At 38.3% G+C, this 12,430-nt stretch overlaps 1 protein-coding gene across 1 annotated transcript in view; it reads right to left on the bottom strand.

Annotated features, from left to right (window-relative positions):
* Mfe2 (peroxisomal Multifunctional enzyme type 2) overlaps positions 1-12,430 on the bottom strand; it is a 741,845-nt gene that overhangs the window by 52,157 nt on the left and 677,258 nt on the right. The window lies entirely within an intron of this gene.

Genomic DNA, 12,430 nt, shown 5'->3' with positions numbered 1-12,430 from the left:
GCTAAAGTTGGAACTAAAAATAAAGTGTCTGCAATTCTGTCCAGACGTGATAGGAGAGAGAGAGAGAGAGAGAGAGAGAGAGTATATGATGAGAGCCTTTTCAGTCAATTTGGCCCTGGAGAGATTGTGCTAGGCTCATGGATAACAATTTTTCTCAGTGTAGTCTGTGCTTGATAAAAGGAGAGACTGATTCTACAGGGATGGAATAAAGAGTACACTTAAACAGAGGGGGCAAAGAATATTTGCTGATGTTATCGAGGCAGTGTTAGGTGGGTCGGAAAACGGCTAGCTTGGAGGGATATATCATTGACAAGAGACCCTCAGCCACTATTGCAGACTATATGCGGTTTTCAGAAAACTTCATATCTGACTGCAAAATTACCACAGTTCTTTTTCATTTTCTACCACCCTGAGGGCAGTACCACACAGTTGATAAATTACTCTGGGATTACTGCTATCCATATGCAGTACTTTACATTTGTAAATGTTAAACTTCAGTTGCCACCTCTCAACCCATCTGCTCAACTTTTCTAGATGCTATTGCAGTAGCATACTGTCATTATTGTCATTAACAACCCTGCCAACCTTCATATCGTCTGAAAACTTGGACATTAAACCTGAAATACCCTCATCAATATCATTATATATATATAATGACACCAAACCCTGGAGAACTCCACTAATAACATAAGTCCACGAAGAGCAGTGTCCATTGATTACCACTATGTCTTCTCCCATTCAACCATCCCTTTATCCATAGCAGCAATTTGTTCTTAATGCTATACTGCTCCAATTTGTACAGTAGCCAACCATGTGCAACAGTATTAAAAGCTTCCCTAAAATCAAACTATATGATATCAAAATTATTTTTTCATCCAGTTCCTTTGTGACCACATCATACTATCCAAACAAATTGGTCAGACAATAATTCTCCTTAACAAACCCATGCTGTGTCTGAACTGTAACTGCTGTCTTGTCTAGATGATCCTGCCATGCTTCTTTAACCAGTCTCTATTAATTTCACCAGAACAGAAGTTAAACTAACAGATCTGTAATTACTTGTGTCACTCTTTGTCCTCCTTTGTGAATTGAGGTCATATCTACCCATCTTAAGTCCATGGAAGCTCTCATAATTATGGTTAAGGGTTTGAAATCCAAGTATATGATATCAAAATTATTTTTTGCATCCAGTTCCAACGTCATCAACCTTTGCTCTTGACAGACATACACTGGTACTGTTCCAACTATCCTTTTGAGACAATATATTCCCCATTTCCCTGTGTGACAACTAGTTCCTGTGTGACCAGCACATTCTGCCTTGGTGATTGCCTGATGTGTCGCCTGATGATCAAGTGCAAGCTCTGGTTTTGATGTGGGCAGCTGATAGATTGATGGGTTCCCAATTGAAGTCCTTGGGGCATCTACTCTGTTCTTCAAGGTCTCATAAAGGCTCATAATAATGCTGAGTTAGTGCCTACTTCCTCACACTCCTAATATCAAGCACACACAAAGCCATCCTCTTTGGCAAATATCATGTCCAATAAACCTCCACGAACATCAAACAAGCAGTACATTTCAAAAGGCTGTGATTCAGAGGACAACCACCCACCTCAGTTCTCCCTCGAGCCACAGCACTCCCACTATCTTGAGCCTTTTACTTTGCTGCTCTGGTCGAATGCATGATTTCGATTCAATTTCAATACACTTAAAAATATTACGCTAAACTTATATTCCAGTGCAGTAGTAACACTATATATATATATATATATATTTCAGTATCGAGTTTTATCTCCTACTGAGGCCTCGGTAGCCGAGTGGGCAGGAGCAGGAGTGCAGTAGCACACACTCTTTGAGAAGACCAGGGTTCAAGCCCCTGACTGCTGAATACGGTTGATCTGCCAACCCGCACTGGACCAGCGTGGCAGATTATGTTCCATTTCCCTCAGCATGAATTGTTGAGGAGGCTTCCATCCTGCAGTGGGTTGATAATGGCTGCACTTTACTCTTTTTACTTTTTGTTTGTTTGGGCTTTACGGTGCAAGAACAACATGGCCATAATGTGCCTAACTATGGTAAGGTTCAATGCTCTGTTATTGTTTTATTTTTTTCCAGTATGGATTAGAGGTGAAGTTAGGAGTGCATCATAGAGTTTTATCTCTTTATGGAAACTAAAGATTTTGTCCACATGTGGCGTATCTGCTTGGGGATGGGCAAGGAGAGTTAGTTGCTCAGTGGAGTTAACGTTATATGAATTCTGTATCTCTTATCAAGTTTGAGTTATATTTAGAAGTTATAGTATGTCTTAAAGTACTATTTTATTGGACTAAATTCAAAAATAGCAAAAGCTTAAATTTCCAGTACTCACCTTTGATCGATCTGCAATTGTTATGGTTTGAATAATAAGAGATTGGCTAACTTTAAGGTGATTGGTTTATTAAAAAATTAAGGGGATGAATAAGTGGTAATTGCGGTGGAAACGGGATTAAAATATGCGCAAGGAAGTAGAAGTGCACTAACTCCGTCCTTGGTTGTCGTGAAGTTGATTAAAATTGAAATTCTAAAGTGAATAAGCCAATAGTTGTAACAGTGGACTTTCGTTAAAATGTCTTCAGTTGGCAAGTTAAGTGAAAGGGAAAGCGTACTGTATTTAAGAAGAATTTTGTAATCCCGTGATGCACTTTGCCGCTTGCAGGAATCTCAAATTGGTGAGATTCCAAACCGGAGAAAGATTGAAGGGGAGTTTCGTATTGCAAGATTTTGTAATCGTTTTTTAATTTTAATATGGTGATAGCTGAATCAACTAGGGGGGGGGTATGGTTGTTGGAGGGCAAGTGTAAAGTTCAGTGCTGGATTGTCCTGTTCTGAAGCTGTTGTAGTGATAATAAGCTCTTGTATTAAATGACTGGGTTAAACCAAATTTGCTTGTAGTACTGCCAATGTAACAGGCGTTACAATTTTGTTGACATTTAATTAAATAAATAATATTATTCATTTAGCTTGTTGGATATTTATGTGTTTCTTTATATTTATTGAAAAGTGATCCAAGTTTATTGTAGGTAGAAAAAATAAGTGTAATGTCCGTGCCTGCAAATATTTGCCGAAATTGTCCTGCAAGATTACTATGGTAAGGGAGAATGAGACATGTTTTGCTATTTGTAATGCGTTTTATAGGAATATTAATATTATTTTTTACGATGAAAATAGTGTGTTGAGTTAAGTGTTGTGGGTAGTTTCTGGCTATGAATTTTTTGTGAGGTATTGTAACTCGTTGGATAGGTCGTACTGTGAGGTACTGTATTTAATGGCATTGTGGATTTGGTTATAGAGAACAGAATTTTTTACGTTAAGAAGGTGGTGTGATGTAAAGTGTAGGAATTTCCCTGTATGCGTATGTTTTCTAAAAATCTTAGTTCCTAGTTTAGTACCTGTTTTATATATGGTGAGATTGAGAAAGTTAATTTGTTTATTAGTTTCTATTTCGAGTGTGTATTTTAGTCTGTCATGAATTTAATTAAATTTTGTGGAAAATAATTTAATTAAATTATAGTTTTATTTCTTATTATGAGTATATCATTGGCATATCACATGTATAGCTTTATCTCGGAAGGATAAGGTTGTAGGATTTGATTTTCAACTGGAGCTAAGTAAATTTCAGATAGGGGGGCAGAAATGCCTAAGCCCATTGGTAAAATCGAATGTTTGTTGAAAGATCTGATTATGAAATCTAAAATGTCTTGCGTCTAATAATAAAGAGGTGAGTCCTAAAATATTGTTTATAGAAAGGGAGGTACGGCTGATAAGAGTATTGTCGGTGGTTAAGTATTCACATAGGGCTTGTAAGGTAAAAAGTATATGTACATTGGTGTATAGTGATACAACATCAAAGGATGCTAAAAAGTTATCGTCAGTGATTATGGTAGTATTAATTTTTTTTAGAAAATGAATACTACCATAATCACTGACAATGACATTTAACACAAATATCCAACAAGCAAAATGAATAATATTATTTATTTAATTAAATGTCAACAAAATTGTAATGCCTGTTACATTGGCAGTACTACAACCAAATTCGGTTCAACACAGTCATCTAATGCAAGAGCTTATTATCACTACAATGGCTTCAGAACAGGACAATCCAGCACTGAACTTACTTTACACTTATACTCCAACAACCATACCCCCCCCCTTAGTTGATTCGGCTATCACCATATTAAAATTAAAAAACAATTACAAAATCTTGCAATACGAAGCCCTCATTATAGAATGGTTCCATCACCACTCTGATCTAAACATTTTAAATGCGAAACTCCCCTTCAATCTTTCTTCGGTTTGGAATCTCACCAATTTGAGATTCCCGCAAGCGGCAAAGTGCATCACAGGATTACAAAATTCTTCTTAAATACAATATGCGTTCCCTTTCACTTAACTTGCCAACTGAAGACGTTTTAACCAAAGTCCCCTGTTACGACTATTGGCTTATTCACTTTAGAATTTCAAATTTTAATGAACTTCACGACAACCAAGGAAGGGATTCAGTGCACTTCTACTTCCTTGCGCATATTTTAATCCCGTTTCCACCGCAATTACGACTTGTTCATCCTCTTAATTTTTTAATAAACCAATCACCTTAAAGTTAGCCAATCTCTTATTATTCAAACCATAACAATTGCAGATCGATCAAAGGTGAGTACTGGAAATTTAAGCTTTTGCTATTTTTGAATTTAGTTTAAGTTATATGTATTAAGTTAAAATGTTACATTTGTAATATCTAAGTGGTTATATATATATATATATAAAAATGTGTGGTTTGTAAAATAAAGTGTCTGTGAAAATGGAAATGAAAAGTCCACAAGGTGCCAGAACTAAGAGAAGTTTAAGGGATAATAGAAAGTGGAAGTGAAGTAGTGGTTAAACAGGTGAAAAAATTTGAAAAACCTAGTACAAAAATGAACTGGGACTGAGGGGGGGGGGGAAATAGATATATATATATATATACAAGTAAATAAATAAACAAATAACACTATATTCAGATATGGGAGGGCAACATTATATTCAGATATAGGAGGGCGTTTCGAAACTTGTCTGATACTAGTTTGGAAACGCAGTGCCTGATACATTGTCAGGAGTAGTCCCCTGATGAATTTCATGGTTATGTATCATATTTTCATCTACTATATTCAGATTATGCATATTTGCCATCCCCTGATTTGACCTCTTGCTAAAATTGAACTCCCATATCTGAATATAGTGTTATTTATTTATTTCCTTGGATATATATATTTTTTTCACTCAGTCCAAGTTCATTTTTGCGGTAAGTTTTCCAAATTCTTTCACCTGCTTAACCACTACTTCACTTCCACTTTCTACTATCCCTTAAATTTCTTAGTTCTGGCACCTTGTGGACTTTTTATTTCCATTTTCACAGGCATTTTATTTATTCTACAAACCACACATTATTTATATCCTTTTGCTTCCTCTACTGCTGCACTGCACATTTTGGAGCATTACACATACTATAACTTTGTTATTTTCCTTTTTCTGCTTATTTTGCTTCTTAACTGTTATATATATTACTACTATATACAAAGGGTACTAGGAAAGTTTTGCAATATGACGCAACAATGAATCACAGGAAGCTGCTTGTTGCTGCATGTTGAGACATGTTCATACGTGCATAGTAGCCGCCGCGCCAAGTCGATGGGCTCAGTTATTCATTAGTAGTGAGAGTGTAAAGTGCTTGCGATGGCATCGTGGTCACGAAATGAGATAAGGACAGTTTTGCGGTATAATTTTGTGCGTGGTTTAACCATAGACCAGTCAGTGCTTAGAAGAAATGACTTTTGCACTAGATGATGATTGCCCACATCGTACAACGATATTCAGGTGGTATAGAGAATTCCAAAGGGGAAATTTCACTCTGGAGGATTCTGAGAGGCCGGGAAGGCCACGAACGTCAGTTACGGAGGAAAACGTTACTGCTGTGAGGAAAATGCTTGACGAAAACAGGCGAGTGACCTACCAACAGATAGAGGATACTTTGGGCCTAAATGCACCAGCAATTCGTTCGATTCTGCAAGATCATTTTCACGTGAAGAAACTTTGTTCTCTCTGGGTGCCGCATCAACTGACTGAAGAGCAGATGACACGACGTGTGACTTGGTGCAGGGAGATGTTAAAAAAGTTTGATAAGGGACAATCTCGGTATGTGAACAACATCGCGACAGGTGACGAGACTTGGCTGTACTATTACGATCTGCCGACCAAGGCTCAAAACAAAGTTTGGGTCTTTGATGATGACGACACACACCCGTAATTGTCAGAAAATCCCGATCTGTAAAGAAGAAAATGATAGCTGTATTTTTCAAATCGAGTGGAATTGTGGAACGTGTCGTTTTGGACACGCAGAAGACAGTCACAGCTAAGTGGTATACTGAACAATGCCTGCCTAAAGTCATTGGATCTATGAAGAACCTGCGGCCAAAGTCAAGAATGGACACCTGGTACCTTTATCACGATAATGCTTCAGCTAACCGCACCAAAGCCTGCACCGAATATTTGACCACGACAGGACTGAAACTTCTTGAGCACCCTCCCTACAGTCCAGACCTTGCTCCCTGCGACTTTGCACTGTTCCCGCATGTGAAAATGAAGCTAAAAGGGAGGCGGTTTTCCAGTGATGAGGACCTTCTACGGGCTTGGGAAAATGTGTGTGCTTTACTCCCTAGTGAAACTTGGCAGAACTGGTTTAAAGATTGGTTTCGGAGGATGGAGAGGTGTATTGAATGTAGAGGAAATTACTTTGAAAAAATTAAATAAATAAAGCTGTATTGCAAAACTTTCCTAGTACCCTTTGTATATATATATATATATATATATATATTTTATTTTTTATATGAAAACCACAAACATGAGAGGTATTAGAACCTATAGCAATTAGTACCGTGCTTGGGTGGGAGGTTGAGAAGATGAAAGAAGATATTTGTTGATATTAGATTTGAACTTCTGTGAAGTGTAATTTTCAGGAAATACGTATGTAGGAAGGTTGTTCCAGAAAACGGCAATTGAATGAATAAACGAGGAAGATGAAAAGTTGGTTCTTTTCTTGAAGTTGGACAGTAAATGGATGTTGGCACATGTTCGGACTGTTCTGAAAGAGAGTGGGAATTATAGAAGCCAATTCAGAAGAACAGTGCCCATGGAAGTATCAGTAGAAAAGGCATGCAGCAGAAACAGTACGTCTATGAGACATCGAGTAGAAAGACTGTTAAAGAGGAGTCATTAATTAATCTAACTGTCCTTTTTTGAATGGAATCTAGAAGCCTGAGAGAGAGGCTTTGGGTGCATCACTCCAGATGTGGGAACAATATTCCATGGTAGGGTGGATTTGCGATTTGTACAGAGTGAACAGCTGTTTGGAAGTAAAGTAATGCCGAGAGTGAAAGAGAAAATCAAGTTTTTTAGATGCTTATTTGTTATTTGGTTTTTAGGAGCATTAGCAACTAAGGCCATATTGCTCCGGGGATATGCAGTGGTCATTCCCTGACCTTTCCGCATCCTCCATATTTGGTGGTCACGGTCTTGAACCCCGGTCTAATCAAAAAGCATGTGCTATGCGCTGCTGCTCCTGCCCTCACGGCTATGGAGGCACCTTTATATATGCAGAGGAAGCAATATTTGTTATTGTTGTTATTTGTTTTTTTTTAGGAGCATTAGCAACTAAAGCCATATTGCTCCGGGAATATGCGGTGATCATTCCCTGACCTTTCCGCATCCTCTGTATTTGGTGGTGACGGGCTCGAACCCCGGTCTAATTAAGAAGCGTGTGCTATGCACTGCTGCTCCTTCCCACCTGGCTACAGAGGTGCCACGAGCAATATTTGTAATGTTTGTGCTTGTGAGGCTAATCCCCAAAAGAGATACAGTAGACTCTCAATTTTCCGGGATAGATGATAAAAAACAAATCACGGATAATCAATTTCCCAGTTAATGCAAAAATACAAAAGTCCCCGACATAAGTAAGAGATATGTTCCAGAACTTCATGTTATTAGTCATTCCTGAGTTTTACGTAACTCGGGAATGACTAATAACATGTTGCTACTATATTATTATTGACAAATTTGAATTCCACATGATACTTGTTAATGTTTTCCCATTTTGATACATCCTCATTATAATGATTCCTTAGAGATTTAACAGATGCACGTTTTCAAATTTTTGAATAATTTCAAGTCTTTGCTTAACTGAAAGCACAAATCTTTTGCATTTACCCATCATTTTCGCAATTTTTAAATAAAAAAAAATCCGACATACCTGATATAAATAACGAATCAAATTTTGTCCTTTTGCGCTGCACGGAACACAACAATTGATGCGATGCACGAAAACAAACTAAACATTTGGTCTCTCTTTTTTGCTTTTCTTTTTTTTTGAGTGCAGGGTGTGAAGACTGCAGGGATTGCACGATAATAGGTACAATAATATCCCAATGACAACTTATAATGACGCTTGTCGCTTATTTACAACTTGCAAAATATATGTTTATACCTATCGTAGTTATTACTTGAATTTTTTTGATTTCTGGTTGATTTTTTTTTTTTTTTTTAATTTGGAGTCTTGAAGTATCCCGGTTAATTGAGAGTCTGCTGTATATCATTCTGCCTAGAAATCGGAGTGTCATCAAAGATAAGCATAGGAGCAGAAGAATCCTTTTTGCAAGATAAGAAAAGACTGAGTTTTAGAAGGATTGAAATCAACTAAGTTGTCTTTGCCCCACTGGAGATCGGCATTTAAGGAATTGGTAGTGAATATTCGAGAAGTTGAAGCTGATTGAACAGGGCAAGGTTTCTCAAAATGGAAAGTGGAATGTGATGTGCTATCATTGCAAAATTATGGATAGGATTTCCAGTCAATGGAAGAAGGTCATTAATATACAAGAGAAAAAGAGTGGGGGAAAGAACTGAACCTTGAGGGACACCAGCATTAGTGGAGAAGATAGAAGACAGAGCCATCTACCCACCTTAATTAAGTGGTCAGAGAGAAAACTGGATAACCAATTACAAAAAACAGTTGGCAAACCATAAGGTGGAAGCTTGTTTAGAAGACCTTTATGCGAAACACGTCAAAAGCCTTTGAGATGTTAAGAGCAGCTGCTTGTATTTCACTGAACTTTTCCATAAATTGGTAACATAAGCCAGAATATCACCAGTGGATCGACACTGATGGAATCCACACTATCATTTGTTAATCACACGGAAGGTTTCCAGGTACTTTAAGAGTTGGTGGTTAATTGATTTCTCCATTACTATAGAAAGAGTAGAAGTAATTGCAATGGGACGATAATTGGATGGGAGGGATTTGTCACCCTTTTTAGGAACTGGCTGGATATGAGCAAATTTCCGAGCAGAAGGAAAAACACCTTTGGAATAAGAAAGTGAAAGGCGGTGGCAAAGAACAAGAGTAAGATCAGGAGCACAGGTTTTGAGAACAAGTGGAGAAATACCATCAGGACCTGGAGCTTTCTTAGCATCAAGATTTGCCAAAATCCTGACATCCTACTGACTGAAGACCACAGGAGGCATTGAATGAAGCATGGTGGGAGAAAAGGTTTAACAAGATCATTAATACATGAGTTGGAAGAAAAATGGGATGCTAGCAGGTCAGCTTTAGCCTTGGCTGAAGTGACAACAGAACCATTTGGCTTTGACAGAGGTGGGAGCAGAGAGGGGCAAAATTTGCGGCCAATAGCTTTGGCAAGAGACCAAAATGCTCGGCTACCATGAGGACAAGAAGAAAGTTTTCTACTCTTAGCCTGTTCAAAATTTGGTTTGGACTGATTAATGACTGCTTTACAATTGTTGTGAGCTTTGGTGTAGGCAGGAAATGAAACTGAAGAATTGGAAACAAGCCAATTTCGATATGCCGTGTTCTTCTCTTGAACAACAGCCATAGCACATTTATTCAAAAACTAAGGTTTAGATTAAGAACAAGATTTTTAAGTGGAGTGTGGAATAAAGGATTCCATTCCTACAAGAATAATTGTTTGTTATTGTTATGTTATTTGGTTTTTAGGAGCATTAGCAACTAAGGCCATATTGCTCCGGGATATGCGGTGGTCATTCCCTGACCTTTCCGCATCCTCCGTATTTGGTGGTGACGGGCTCGAACCCCGGTCTAATCAAGAAGCGTGTGCTATGCACTGCTGCTCCTTCCCACCTGACTACGGAGGCGCCAAGAAAGAATAATTGTAACTGACATGATCTGAGCAAACATTGATATCAGAAGTTTTGAAACAGTAATATGACCAAGGAAAAGAAATCTCGCAGGTCATCCCATTTTGCATTCTTGTAATGCCAAACAATACGAGGTTGGGAATAACCATGAGATAAAGGCTCCATTGGAGAAGAGAATCACCAAGTTGCGATCTGAGGTGCCTAAAGGACCACCACTTCGAACATGTACTTAAAAGGGTTGTTTGTGAGAAAAAAATCAAGTGTGTTGGCTGTATGGTTGGGATTGTCCAGTATTCGTCCAGTTCCAGTATTCTAGGTAAATGAACGATCTGTGCAATCTTCTAGGTAAATGAACGATCTGTGCAATCTTCTAGGTAAATGAACGATCTGTGCAAGTTCATTAGTAATTCCAAAAGCCTCAGCATCTCGACCAGCTGGGTTGGTATGGCTAGAAAATGGAAGCCTGCTGGAGTTGTGAACATTAAAATCACCAAAGAAAATTACTTCACTCTTAGGAAAGTTGGACTGGAGAAAGTCAAGTTGCAAAGAGAGGAAGTCAAAGAGCTCCAAGTGATTAGTAGAGTTTGGAGAACGGTAGAGACAACAGATGAATTTGGCGCAATGAGGTAGAGAGATTTTAAGCCAGAGAAGATCGAAAAGAGGAGATTCTAAATTACCAAGGCTCTGACAGGGAATATCGGAACGGACATACGCACAAGTACCACCTTTGAGGCAAAAGGAATCATATAGCGAATAATATGGGCAACTGAGATGAGCAGTAGTTGAATCAACCGATAACTGAGATTCTGTCAGAAAAAGTACATGTGGTTTGGCCGACTGCAAATGGAAATGGACATCGTTGAGATTAGAATTGAGACCATGTATATTTGTGAAATGAACTAGGAAGTGTTTGGGAGGTTTGTCTTTTCACAGATAAGCTTACTCTATTAGTTTGACAATTCGTGGCGTTTTCAATAGTAAGAAAAAGTGTGGGGGGAGGGGACGTGCTGTATAAAGTAATGAAATTTTTGGTGTACACATGGTAAGAATATACCCAGATCCTTGATATAATGTGGCCTTGACAATGCCCCCCCGCATGCACACTACTTGGACTCCCTCCAGTCACTATCTGGCAGAGTAACAGCAAGATTATACATTACCTGATCCGGAAGCCTCCTAAAGAGTTACCAATAGGTTCAGTCCAGTGTACTAACTAGCGGCTGGCCTGCGAACATCATTTTAAAGCTGTAAGGAAGTGTAAACCCTCAAAATGTAAGGAAGATTGGATCTTGCTACGGTGTTCATCATGGCCTCAAAAGTCATCAGTCATACTGCATGATGGAAGAGATGGGGAAGGGTTGATCGGAACTTAGCTCTGGAGACTAAACGTGGGTTCTGTCAGTTGATGAGAGTCTACCACCTAGTATTGCCTGGTAACACAGAGGGGTGGCATTCCTCTGTGTGGTGTGGGTGTCACACCTCGACCCCTGCTTATGTTGCTTCATACCTGAGTGGTCATCCACAGTGTGCCTGTGTATGGAGGTTATACCCAGGATTACTAACAGTCCCACCATTGTGAAGGTGCAAGTAGAGGATATGGCTGTCAACTCCAGATTTTGCTTAAATTCGGTCCACTTGACTTTAATGTCACCCGAATATCAGTTCCATCAGCGTTTTAGACTTCCAGGTGGCAAGTACAGCTTGTCTGGAATATCTCAGAGAATGTCTGTGACAACCTCAAGGACCAAATATGTATTAAGTTGAAACGTTACATTTGTAAAATCTAAGTGGTTATATGTATTAAATTAAAATGTTACATTTGTAAAATCTAAGGAGCTATAATAGATAATTTTAGCTATCTATTGCCACCTACATAGCTTGAGCTCTTGCACTAGCTATTTGCAATATTATATCTACGCCAAATCATCGATTCTAAAAGCTCCATAAATATTACTGTTGTACGTTGAGGTCCACATTACAAGTTAAATTAGTAACAGACGTAAGTAGTGCTATAATTTATAGCTTATAATCCTCTGCTGATACTGATAGTAGAAATATTAATTAATCACATATTAATGTGCATTTCTGCATAGTTATGAGTAAAAACTCACTTAGCAAGCATTATAGTTGGGTTGCTCTCAGGTAAGACTAGTCAAAATCTGTGTTCATGATGTTTATAACACAGAATTCCTTTAAC

This window comes from Mastigoproctus giganteus, chromosome 4, assembly GCF_048544385.1.
Source record: "Mastigoproctus giganteus isolate SK-2022 chromosome 4, ASM4854438v1, whole genome shotgun sequence".
In the NCBI taxonomy this organism is placed as follows: domain Eukaryota; kingdom Metazoa; phylum Arthropoda; class Arachnida; order Uropygi; family Thelyphonidae; genus Mastigoproctus; species Mastigoproctus giganteus.
The sequence above is the reverse complement of the archived record's forward strand: the minus strand, read 5'-3'. Positions and strand labels throughout refer to the sequence as shown.